The following is a 13101-nucleotide window of genomic DNA, read 5'->3' on the forward strand; positions in this document are numbered from 1 at the left end:
AACTCAAAAACTTCCACATAAAAATCTACACTTCTGTTTTCCCCTGAAAATCTGAAGTTGTGACATTGGTGGGCCTGCTCTTACTTACAGCATTAATGGAAGTCATCAGCTAGACCTGGATGGCTGCCCCCTCCATGCAGGGCACGTGCTCACTGGATCACCACTGTCCCTGCCATTCCCCAGCGCCGCACACTCAGGCTGTTCTCACTTATCCTACTTGGCTAGTCCCATAGTCATTTGGGTTTGCAATTCTAGGGCTTCTTGAACACTCATTTATTCATTTATTAAGTCTTTTTTTTTTTTTTTTCAGTCAATGAACCTCTCTATTCAAGGCTTACCCACATGCCATTCTACTAAATAGAAAAAACAATGTTTTTAAAGTTACAGAATTCTGTCTTCATTTCTCCCAACCCAACTATTTTTCATCATTTCTAAAGTCTTCCCTCTTCTTGGTGTCCACTTAGGGTTCTTCAGTTTGCTAAGCAGCAACTTCTGCCAAGAGCCCCTCAATTCTCCTCAGACAGATGGAGACCATGCTTGGGCTCTGCACCTGTAATAAGAAGAAAACAGCACACTTGGTCCAACAGGTAGGAGAGGAAAACAGCTCATTACACAGCTCACCCCTGAGCAAAAATAACAGCCATCCTAAAAATCCAGAAGTCAACATCTAAGGACTAATAAATAAAAAAGCTTAGTTTCTTTTTCTTTTAATCAGTTTTTATCTGCTACAATATGTAAGATACCCTTGTCATAAAAACCTTTATTCCTAAATGACACAGGAGAAACAAAACCATAGCTTAAAAGGGATGTTTTTTAAAATCATATTTACAATTGTCTATGAAACCTTTGACTAATTTTAATAAAGGCCTCTTTTGTGATGAACTATAGGGACTAAAGTATGCTTCAGATGACCTGAGAGTATTCTATTTAAGATCCATTGCTCCAAGGCAATTGATCTTCAATCATTGATTCTTGAATAACCTTGTCTCAGAGGCAATTGTACTTCAACCATTTCTTGTTTCAGTTGAAAATAATAGAATTTTATATAGAACATGATGATATAGTTACTAAAATATCTAAAATAAATGTTAAAATATGTTTATTGAAAGTGATAGAAGGTAAAACAAATACTCAGAAGATTCCTTTATATGCTTTTCACCCTAAATAGCATGTTAAGTCGATAAAAGTCATTGCAGCCCCCCCTCTATCCTAGCAAGCTGACACTTCTTTCCCCTATCGCCCCCTGTGACCTGAGTCTGAACACTTATCCTCTCTAAACTACAGTTTCCTTGTTCACAAAATGAGCATTTATTTCAAAGTGATTTCTAGATGCCAAGCTCAAGTTGACATGGAAGTACAACAGTAGTACAAGTTGTGGGACAGAGAATTCAGAGCTCATTCCCAGCAAGCTCATTTGCCAAGAGCAAACTCAACAAAATGCCAATTCACCAAAATCCTTTCTCCTTCTCATTATTTACCAACAGCATTTTATACCCAACATGTTGCTTTTTACAGCCTTCGTAGATTTCTGTGAGGTTTTAACTGATCATCTTTCCCCCTTTGCTTCATAAGAGCATTCAAAGGAATGCCCAGTTGTCTGTCGTAGACCCTGCCACACGGAGCCAGGGGCCGTGATGAGGAACCATGGAACAGATTCAGCACACAGCCAAAAGGATGGTCACAGACTGAGGGGCACAAGGTTATAGCCATGAGTGATACCACCGTTTACTGGTGACAGTCCTGCTTCCTCAGGTGTTGAAGTATAATGCCAGAGAAGCACACCAAGGCAAGAATAGAGTAGAAAGTAAGCTTTATTAAAGAAAAGTAGAAGCAGACTTCTCCTGGATGGAAGAAGGGGACCCAAAGGCGGAATCCATTGGATTGAGCAAATCTTGTCCTTTTTATATGTCTTATTCTCCTGTTCTTTTCCCCCTTACCTCTTTCCTTCCCGCCTATGTGATTAGGCCCGGTTTTGCATAAAGTGAAAAGGGATGGGCAGGGGAGGGCCAAGGTGATTCAGGCAGGTAAGGGCCCAGGGGGAATTCATTAGCATCTCCTTGCCTGTAGTCCCCGACCAGAGCAGGTAAATTTTGTTATCAATGGACTCTGCAGGTCCTTGACATTCCATTCTCCCAGGGCGGTCTCCAACTTCCAGAGGCAGATGGCTTTCATGACCCCCATATCCAGATCTGACCAGATCCCCTATTTCTACACTAACTGTCTGTCCCCAATTCTGGCTTCATAAGGATTCTCAAATTCAAGACAAATGTATTCAGTATTTAAATATATCAGGCAGATTGAGCACACAGTCATCCTGCCTATGTGGTCCTTTCTCTTAAATCTAAGAGATCAGTGGAATAAACAGACTAAAAACAGAAAGTAAACAAATAATGCAACTATGGTAAGCACCCTGAGAAAACAAACAGTGCTCAGACTGTGAACTACAGGATCACACGTTACAAAGGGTGGTCAGGAAAGATGCCTCTTCCTTCCAGGTGTGTGATACCATTGCAGAACCTTTTTCTCTCAATGGTTCCTTGGGATCATGGGCTTTGGTCTGGCCAATGAGTTAGTTATGAATAGAAATACTGTCACTTCCATGCTGGATCATTTAATTGTTGTTGCAAGGCACTCTAGCTCCTCTTCCCCATGGCATTCTGACTGATAAGATGGCTTAAGATGTGGTTCCACATTCGGCTGGAGCCTGTATGACCCCAAAGTGCTCCCCCCCCCCGCCCCCCAGCAATTCACAATGGACATGTAGCATGAGCAAACAACAAACCAAGCCACCAGGGTCTGGAAGCTTTTGTTAATGCAGCATAACCAAGACTGTCCTGACTATGCCAAGAGGCATCTCTGAAGAGGCAGACGGATGATTTACAGAGGTTTTAAGACAAAAGAAGGCTTAAGCTTGGCTGGTTTACAGACCTGAAAGAAGGCCAATATGGCTAGATTACAGTAAATCAGGACAAAGTAGCTAACAATCTTCAGAGTTCCCTTCTGCTCTAAGCTGACTGGCTCTTAGGCTGTTCTGATGTTTATATTCCTGGCAATGCTTGAAGGCAGATTAAGTAGCTTGACTCTAAATGCCTTTGATTTGTTTACACAAATCAAACTCTCATATTTTATCTCATGCCTCTGGATTATGATCATTTTTATCAAGAACTTTGCATGTGGGCTATTGATATGGTAATGTAATCCTTATGCTTCTCAGGAGCTAAGGGCCTCTAGCCTTCCAGTCAATACCAAGATGCACTTGGGTGTATAGGCCCTTCATAGCTGAGCTGAGGATCAGGATGGGCAAACCACAGCATTTTCCAGTAAATAACATGCAATGTTGTACTCTCAGCTTCTCAAAATCAATTTCTTAATATTCTGGCAATAAAACCTAGAGAAAATCCCAAATTTTTATGGGATTTTTCATAACTCCCATAATGTTCATGTTGCAGAGCATGATTTTTTTTTGCTCCTAAGCTCTTGTTTGCCAACAAAACAAAACAAGAAGCCCATAGCAAAGAGTAAACTGCATGAAATGTAGTTCATCCTCTTAGGAAGAAAAGAAGCGCTGAGTCAGCCCTCGTGGGATTAGACAACTAAGGCACTGCTTCATCCTTGACACTGCTAAGATAGAGCCGCTGATATTATAACTGCTTTTATTGAAGTTTGGTAGATTTAGAGGAAGTACATCCATCTGATATTACAGTCATTCTTATATGGTTCTTAAAGTCTTAAGGATTTTTATTTGAGGTGAATAAAATCCTGCTTTAGAAAAAGAAAGTAGGGGAAGGAAAGGGAAAGGTATCCAAAATTAAAATTGAGTCTTTAATATAATATAGGCTTAGCGCTAGATGCTTTCATATGCATTATTATCCCCATGCAGTGGAGGAAGCAGATGAGAAAGCTTATGGTCACCAGCCCATGAGTAGCAACGCACAAAAGGGATGGGGGTTTTGTCCCCCACCCACCCCTTCTGAAGACCTTGCTCTTTCCTCTGTATCATTTAGACTAGAGTGTAAAAGTGTCCTATACCATCGCCACAGTCAAACAAAATGGCCAAATCTGACACTCCTAAAATCTCCAGAGTTTTCTTCTCAAAGATAAACACTAGATCATTATTGATCTATTAATTATAGAGAATCAGAAGAGCTTCTAAATAGAGCTGGTTTGTAATAAGCTCTGCTCTGCTAATTGTGCATCTTCCTTTGTTCAGCCTCATCCTCTATAATTAGCACAGTCTTGAAAATAGAAGTTGTCTATGACATTAAAATTTTTGCAGAGCACAACCCCTAATTATTTCATATCTTCAAATTAGGGACCAAGATACTTATGGTGAAGGGTGAAATTTTGTTTGTTATTTAATTACTTACAAAAGGAGCACAGGAAAACCAAGACAAAGAGATTATTAAAATAATTTCTACTTGATTCCGAAACACATACACATGATCAAGACACGAACACACCTTTTTCTCCCATCCTGGCTTCCATTGACATCCTTTCCATTGACACCATCTCAGCTATCCCTGCTACCATTTCTTCCTGTCAAGGACCTACTTATCCTTCAAGACACACTCAAAACCACCTCTTTCACAGAACTTTCCAGACTCACAGTGAAAATTAATCTCCCACTTCCCATGCTCCAGGGTGCTTTGTACTAATCTTAGAGCATCTCTCTGCCTTGTATTATAAGGATGGGGATGGGACAGAGACTGCTGGTGATTCACTCAAACATTTTCTCCTTTGTTTTTCTGGGCATATAAATAAACAGCATTTTCTTGCCTTCCTTGGAGTTGCATATAATCATATGGTGAATGTCTAGCATTGGGAAGTGAACAAAAATGACATGCTTTGTTTGGGGACCAGGATTTTGAAGCAGTAGGTTATTACCTCCTCATGTCTCTTAACCTGTAGCCATCGGTCAGAGAACTCAGGCCCTAAGGTGAGGGAACCATGAGAAGAAAGGTATCTGGGCCCCTGAGTCACCAGAGGAGAAACTGCCTCACTAAGTAGCAAACCCCATTAGGCTGTTACACAAATTAGAAATAACCATCCATTATATAAAGGCTCATATATTTAGGACTTATTTGTTACAGTTGTGAGTGTATACTTAACACAAAGTATGTGAGTTTGTGTTTGTCTGCGTTAATCCCTCTAGGACTAGGACTAAAAAAAGAAAAAAAAATTATCTTAAACTGTGAGTAAAATTAAACTGAATTGATGCCTCATTTAGAAATGGAGCAGATGGTCATCAAAATGACGAGTGGAAGATGCTTTAAAGCATCTCTAGGATTGGGAATGCCATCTTCTCATTTGCAAGCAGCTGTTTAGAATTTTGTAAACAATCTCATAGGTGACTAATTTGGATTACAGAACAAAAAGAATACCCCATTAGTTTCCATATTAAAAATGTGCCTTAATTCATTAGTCATTCAAATATTCATTATTTCAGTCAACAGCTATACCAAACACATTTACATGCCAGGTCATCCTCTAACAGGGATGATCAATAATACCCTGGCTCCAGTTCACTCCAAGTTCACTGTCCTCTGGGGAAGCCAAGTATCTACTGAATTATCTCACTGCTGAATATGCACTCAGCTTATGACTCAGGATATCAGATTTTTTTCGGTAAAATAAAAATGACAATATTGCCTGCTTCTCAGATTTTGTTATAATTTTTAATTAGATAACACTTAAATGTAATGAGCAAGTATTTAACATTGTGCTTAACACTTGAGTTTAACAAGTTGATAAATCAACGATGTTAAAACTCATATTAACTTAGGTTAATAGCATGGTTTGTGCAATAATGGAATCTGATTTTATTGAGGGAGAGGTGTATGGAACATGTGTCCTTGAACATGACTCTCAATATAATAGTTGAAAGGTTGGGAAGAGTGTTCCAATTTTTAAAAAGTGAAATAGAACAAAAAGTAGTATTAAACAAAGAAACTGTGATGGGGGGAAAACATTTTGAGGAATTGAAAAAAAATAAAACGTCAGGTAGCTAGAGTGTAAACAGTGAGGAAGACCATACTGCAGGAGGAGAGACCCATGCAGAGCCTCAGGAACCACATGTAGTCATGCTCAGAAAAAAGCATACTTCCTAAGCACAACAGAAAATCACTGAATGGTTTCCAAAAGGTGATGGCACAGATGATGTGATCAGCTTTGGTTTTTTGGAATGATCACTGTAGCCAAAGTGTGGAGAAAAAGGATTAGAGACTAATATAATATGCAGATAGATCACTTGACAAGTCACCATAGGAGCTGAGATAAGAGATGCCCACAGCTTGAGTAAGGTGGATAAAGAAGTAAAGATGTCAGCTCTTAAGAATGGCTGCTGGTCTCTATGATGGACAGAGGCACATTTCACAAAGATGGGCACCCTGAGGGTCAGGATTCCAGAATCCTGAATTTGCCTTTGTGCATACTGCATTCAGGTGCCCCTCTAAAACGAAGGACCCAGTCAGGTATACAACTGGCTAGATGACCCTGGAGTTCTATCAATATCTCTGAACTAGAGTATCAGTTCAAGAGTTATTACGATGCAGATGGGAACTGAGACCATTGGCAGGAAAATATTTGCTTGGAAAACAAGCAAAACTTGGGGATGGTGGGGAAGGTTCTAGGACATACGCTTGAGGCACTTGTTAGCAAAGGAAACTATATGAGACTTCTCCAGAGAAAAAGAACCGATAGGGTGGTGGTGGTGGTGGTGTGTGTGTGTGTGTGAAGAAATTTATTTTAAGGTATTGGTTCACACCATTGTTCAGGTTTGCTGAGTCCAAAATCTGGTGTGGGAGTCAAGCAGACTGGAGACTTGAAGAGGATTACAGTCTGAGCCCAAAGACAACTGCTGTAAAACCAGGAAGAGATGATGTTGCTGATGAACTTCAAAGGCAGTCTTCTGGACAATTCCCTCCTGCTCAGGAAATGTCAGCCTTTGTTCTATGCAGGCATTCAATTGACTAGATAAGACTTACCCATATTATAGAGGGCAATCTAAGCAAAGTTCTCTGATTTATATGTAAATTTCACCCAAAAACCCTTACAAAAACATCCAGAATAATAGTTGACCAAATATCTGAATACTGTGACCCAGCAAAGCTGACTCATAAAGTTAATATCACAGAGACATGAAAGAAAACCCAGAAAAGTGACTGCTTTCCAGGGTGTATGGTAGGTAGTAGGGAGACAAACTATACTACAGTTTTCAAAGAGAGCCCTGGAGTCAGACGGACTGGATTTCAATTCTAACTTCACCTTTTATTTGTCCTATGACTTGAGGCAAATTGTTCAACAACTCCTTGCCTCATCTTTAAAATGGACATACAATTGCCTACCTTCAATGGTTATAAAGACTAAATTAGCAAATGTAAAAACCATAAAAATTGACTAAACCTAGTAAGTGTTCAATAAATGCTAGCTCTTATTTGTAAGATAAACAAGATTCATCGTGGTTAAGGACTGGTAGCAGCAAGGTCTGAGGAGCACAGAACAATGTCAAGGAGAAAATGCTGCAGAGGCCACTGACCTCTTCCCAGACTTGGGTCTGACCCATAAAGGGGATATCTTCTGGAACCTGTTTATCTTCTACCTCCATTCCAAGATACCTGCTTCATGAGTGAGTGGTGACACTTTTGAAGTAAATACCTCCTTCATTCTCTTTTGATAAGACCCTAAAGGATTCCCTGTTAAAATGCAATTCTTACCTGAGACCACCACTATCAACTGCTGCTCCTAGTTTTATGTGAATTCCTTTTCCAGTGAATTGCTCAGCTGCTAATGAAGTGAGGCCCTTCTCCAGCTGAAACTTAATGCAGGATTGTAGAGGCTCCTGGTAGTTAGGAAGTCAATGGGAGATGAAGTCGGAGGGAAGGAACTGGGAGGGTAGCAGGAGAAGGCCCAGAGACAGCAGGAGAAGGCCCAGAGACAGCAGGAGCCCTGAAGCTTCTTCCCCACTACCCCACCCCGGGAACACTCTCCACCATGTCTCATGCCTCCCACATGGTGCTTTTAAATTACTTTGTGAAATCCTTTTTCTGTTTGTCTATTTTAAATAAGTATTAATTTTGTTTTTGTTTTTGTTTTTTTCTACAGTGAGCCAATATAGTTTGTTCAGAGATAGGCTACCAATTCTCTTGCTAATTTCACATTGTCATACAGAGTATACCATAAATAGCTTTACCCTAGGGCGTCCTTTTCACTCTCACCTCTGAGATGAGGACTCATTCCTTTTCTCTGATCTATTTAGAAGAGTTGTTTAGAAATCACACCAATCTTTCCCTTAGCTCTTTCAGAAATTAGAGAAATTATGAATATACATTTTATTTTTTAAGTGCTGGGGATTGAACCCAGGGCCTTCACAGTTCAACAAACTGAGCTATATCCCCAAGCTCATGAATATACTTTGGCTGTTCTGACTCCAGTGCTTTGCCTTTGCTTACCTGACAAGAACAACGTAGAGGAGGAAAAACTTATTTGCAGCTAAAAGTTTCAGAGACCTTAGTCTATGGTTGGCCTCCTCCACAGGTCTGGATCCCAGGTGAGGTTGGACATCTTGGCAGAAGGGTGTGGCAAAGGAAAGCAGCTCAGAACATGTCAATCACGAAACAGAGAGTGAGTTCTGCACATCAGGGACAAAATAAAAACCCACAAGGCACACCCCCAGTGACCTAAACCACAGGTCACTCCAGCCACACCCTTCCTTCCTACATTTACCACTTAGTTCTCTACACATTACAAAGGTGTTAGACAAATTTTTCAGCTCATAATTCAAGAGCCTCCGTGAAGTTGGCAAATTGTTTAGTTTTTATTTTTAAATTAAATACTGATAAAGATCTTGGACCATGATGAACTTATAGCTAATTATTCAAATGTTTTCCCTCTGATTCCATTTTTTTTTTTCTTTTTATTCTAAATAGAGTCCTGTGCCACACAGCTTTCCCCAAGGTGAGCTCTTTTTGACATTTTTCAGCTGGGAATAGTGGCAGGCCACATCTGCATTTGGTTTCTACATTTTTCAGTCACTTGTCCTCAAGTTACCTGGGGTAGGCCTTGGTCACACAGTGGGATTAACCAGGTCCCCTGACCCCAGTCCTGTGCTCTGTCCCCACCATCACTCTGCCCCAAGGTCCTCTGGCATATTCTTCCCCTGCCTAGAAATCAGCACTGATCAGGATTTCCCTCACTTTCGGGGCCTGAGGAAGAAGAACTCAGAGGGAGGGAGGGCTCCACTACCTTTTGGTTTCTCGTGAGCCCCTTCTTCTGGGACAGTTCCCCAAGTCGCTGAGCCAGTGCTGAGGAAGAGGAGATAGCAGGCGATTCTCTGATAGAATTAACTCCCTTGCTCTGGCAAACAGGCTTAGTAAAATATTTGCCTCTCTATACCCCTGAGGGAGTCTCTAAGGCCCAAACCATCAAGGAAACCAATGAAGAGACACTCTGTCAGGAGTGGGGTGAGGGCAGTGGTGAACCAGTGGTCAGTATTGAATGAAGCTAAGAGGAAGGATGAAGGTCAGGGAGGAGGTGAAAAGCAAGACTATCTGAAGCACAATGGAATATTCGTAAGTAAAATGATTTTCCCCTGTGATCTACCAAATATTCTCTGCATCAAAGTAATCATGCTTCATGTTCAGAGGTGGAAGCCAGGTCCCAAGAACACAAACATGTCAAAATGCTCAAAGGTTGACTCAGCACAAATGGTACCTCTTCTGCATGTCAGTTGCCTCACAGGTCATCCCCTTTATTGCTCAGGATAGTCCTGCGGGGTGGGGCTATAGCTTGGTGGTAGACACTTGTAGCACACACAAGGCCCTGGGTTCCATCCCCAGCACAGGCAAAAAGGAAAGGAATACAGCCCTTCTAGTAAGTTTACACATCCATCATCCACCAGCCAATTGAGGAAATGAGGCTCCAAAGATTACAGTACAAAGAACAAGACAGATACCAGTCACGGCAAACAGCATTCATGATAGTCCATTTTAGTCACCAAGAATAAAACAAAATGTAGTTGGTTTAGTTCCCACAGGCTGAGCACAATATCAGGTGGAAATCTGATGAGATTCTCAGCCATTGTGTTACTGACTTCAAGCCCCTGAGTTCTCCCTGACTAGGGAACTGGATTGGTGTACCTTGGCACCTGGGTGAGACAAAACCAGCAAGATGAAGCTGAGCACGTCCCGCAGTGGACAGTAAAAGGTTAGGAAGCAGGAAGTCAGGCATGTTCTCTGCAAATAGTATTTGCCTGTACCCTCTCTCTGGCTGTGGGCATGGCAATTCCCCTTCACTATCTGACCGCTGCCCAGCAGTTTGCTTTTCTGTTGGTGTGTTTCTTTAGGGCCTTGAGTGCACTATAACCAAAGTCCTTCCTAAACTTCTCAACCACTGAACAAACTGGATTGGAAACCATGCCATTCCACAATTCCTGGGTTTAAAGACATTAAAGGCATTGAGAGTGGTTGTTGGGGTTAGGATTTGGCCACATCAGAGTATTCTTGGCTGGAACTTTGTGACAGCTATTCTCAGCATGTGTCAAAGAATCCTGGAGAGATTGCTAAAGAGATAGCACAGAGATCTGGAAACACAGCGAAGAACTCTGTAGGCAGCAAAACTGCCACAAGCATATCAGTGCTTCTCCCCGACCTCTTAGTGCAGGATGCTCTGAGCTCTCAAACAATACTTAGAATTAAGTAGTGGTTTATTTCCTGGGTGCCACAGCAAATATTTATTCATCTTTCAGCCAGGACTCTTTGTTTCTCATCACACTATGACACTGCCTGATGTGCCGTTGGTTCCCTGGCACCCAGAGTTTGAAGAGAAGTCAGTATTCAGTAGATGTTGACCAAATGAGTTGATATAAACTATATGTAGGATGTGGAGAATGTCCTCCAATAGGAACAGTAACAGAATCCTCCTTCACCAATGGAGTCCACCTGCCGTCCCACGAATGGCTTCTCTAATCTTTCCTAATAGCACGAAATACCCTTCAGACTCTAGTGAAATAAGTCTAGCATTTGATGGACTGCTTATGAATTAATGAACACCACTCTGTAGAAAAGGTTCTGTGAGCATTCACAATGGTCAGAAATATGACTGACAGAGGTCATATAGTTGAGGAGAAACCACCATAGTGGTTCCAGATATTTTTCCTGCTACAGTTCATGTAACAGATAAATCTCTCATGGGTCATACACTCCTAAAAGGTAAGCGAAGTCATGTCTTTTTTTTTTTTTTTGGCCACTCAGGGAAGTAAATAGGAAGCAAATGTGTCAAACAGATATTTCTACAAAGACAAACTTCAATCTGCTCTAATGATAAAACTGTAATCCCAGAAACAGCATTTAGCGAATATTTACTGTGCTATGCACTGTGCCATGCATGAATTTTGCACATATTGGAACTAGAAACAACCCTGAGTGGTTGGTTTCACAGAAAACACAGGTCTATAGAAGTTCCTGAATGTTTCCAAGACTGTATGTGTTTCAAGCTCAAATTCCAACACTTGGCAATTACCTTTATAAATGATCCTTCCTGTCCCTCACAACTGACTACCACAATCTGCACATTATAGCAGAAAGAAACTGTTACAAAAACTGTGCTGCTTGTATAAAAGCTTGATTTTGCCCCCTGGTTCAAACCCAGTTCTCCTATGTTTCTGTGAGTCACTTTGGGTCCTAAAAAAATAACAATAACCATCTTTTATTGAGTGTTAATTATGTTCTACTCACTAGGTCAGCCATTTGGCTGAAATTATTTCTAATAATAACAGATATCTAAAGTATTAAATATGAAGTTGGATCAGGGTGGAAGGTGGAGGGACCAGACCTACCCCTCTTAAAGAGTTTGATCTTTCAGGCTCCCGGGCCTTGGATTTCTTATTTCCCCATCTTTGCACATCATTGAGACCTTTCCCCCTCCTGTTAATTTCCTTCTCCACTGGCCTCATCCCCAGCCCTCCCGTCCTCTGAGTTGGGCTGTGGCTTTCTAATGGATCATGATAAGTGGACGGTGTGGGGGAAAAGTCCTCTGAGATGTGTAGGAGGAAAGTAGACAGCTGTATAGGATGGGGAAGGAAGAACCGTGAGAAAGAGAAGTCCTAGGAGGGTAAGTGCCCAGGAGGGGCACAGAAGGCCAATACAGTTAACAAAGGAAAGGAGCAGGTGGGGCAGGCGGTGAGCATAGGGCCCCCAGAGCCAGCTCTCTCCAGGTGGAAACTGAAAGGCAGCAGAGGGGGTTGGCTGGCAGCATCACAGAGTTTTTAGGAAAGAGAGGAAAGAGGAAAGAAATCTCTAGAGAGCACTGATGAGTTTTCATGAAGAAAAAGAACCATCAGAAAGAGGAAAAGTAGCTTTTCCCCGGCCAAAGTCTGTCGTGTGTGGGAGTCCTGTGACAGATGACTGCATCATTTCTCTCTGTCGTCCTCAACAATCACCCGCCTCAGAAAGTTATGGCTCAGGGAAATGCCTTCAAAGATGGAGCAAAAGTGGGTTCTCTCCAGCCCTTAACACTGGAGCCCTTCTGAGTGACAAGACTCATGGGGACCAGCCCTTTTCTCAGACCCAGGAACAAGGCCAGTAGTGGGCAGGCTGTGGGGCAGGCATATCATTTTCCAGATTTAGATGTGGAAAGACATCAAGTAGGTATGGGGAGGGGTAGGGAATGCATTCATGATAAAATAAATAAATAAAGGCTTTGGTCACAAGGAAAATCAAGGAGCTACACAAAGTTTTTCAGCCTTTAGCAAATGTTTCCAAGGTTTCAGCTGAGAACTTTGCACACTCATCTTTTTTCTTTTAATTTTTTTATTTGCTCTAATTGGTTATACATGGCAGAATGCATTTGACACATGGTACACAAGTGGAGCATAACTTCTCATTCCTCTGGCTGTACAGGGTGCTGAATCACACCAGTAGTATAATCATGCATGTATATAGTAAAGACATCTTTTTTAAAAAACTAAATTGACAAGTTTCAAAAAGTCACAAAATATGAGAAGACCCATGAAAATAAACCCTATTTCTATATGCCAGCAATGGAAATTTAAACACAGGCACTATAACTTTTTATGCACAGGCTGTCAGGAGCACCATTCTGTTCTTA

At 41.4% G+C, this 13101-nt stretch overlaps 1 protein-coding gene and 1 long non-coding RNA gene across 27 annotated transcripts in view; both read left to right on the forward strand.

Moving 5' to 3' along the window:
• Positions 1-13101, forward strand: part of B3GALT1 (beta-1,3-galactosyltransferase 1) — a 644122-nt gene that overhangs the window by 601360 nt on the left and 29661 nt on the right. For 3 of the 26 annotated variants that reach the window (XM_079131891.1, XM_079131883.1, XM_079131878.1), the window contains one exon: positions 465-587. The exons of 20 other annotated variants lie outside the window; for them this stretch is intronic. The gene's annotated coding sequence lies outside the window, so the exon portion shown is untranslated. Of the gene's footprint in view, positions 1-464; positions 588-8924; positions 8953-13101 lie in introns of all 26 variants that reach the window. 3 more of the 26 variants (XM_079131892.1, XM_079131877.1, XM_079131884.1) reach the window with 1 other exon arrangement.
• The window catches only part of LOC306656561, a 269197-nt gene that overhangs the window by 7135 nt on the left and 248961 nt on the right, over positions 1-13101 (forward strand). The window lies entirely within an intron of this gene.

This window comes from Sciurus vulgaris, assembly GCF_902686455.1.
Source record: "Sciurus vulgaris genome assembly, chromosome: 3".
In the NCBI taxonomy this organism is placed as follows: domain Eukaryota; kingdom Metazoa; phylum Chordata; class Mammalia; order Rodentia; family Sciuridae; genus Sciurus; species Sciurus vulgaris.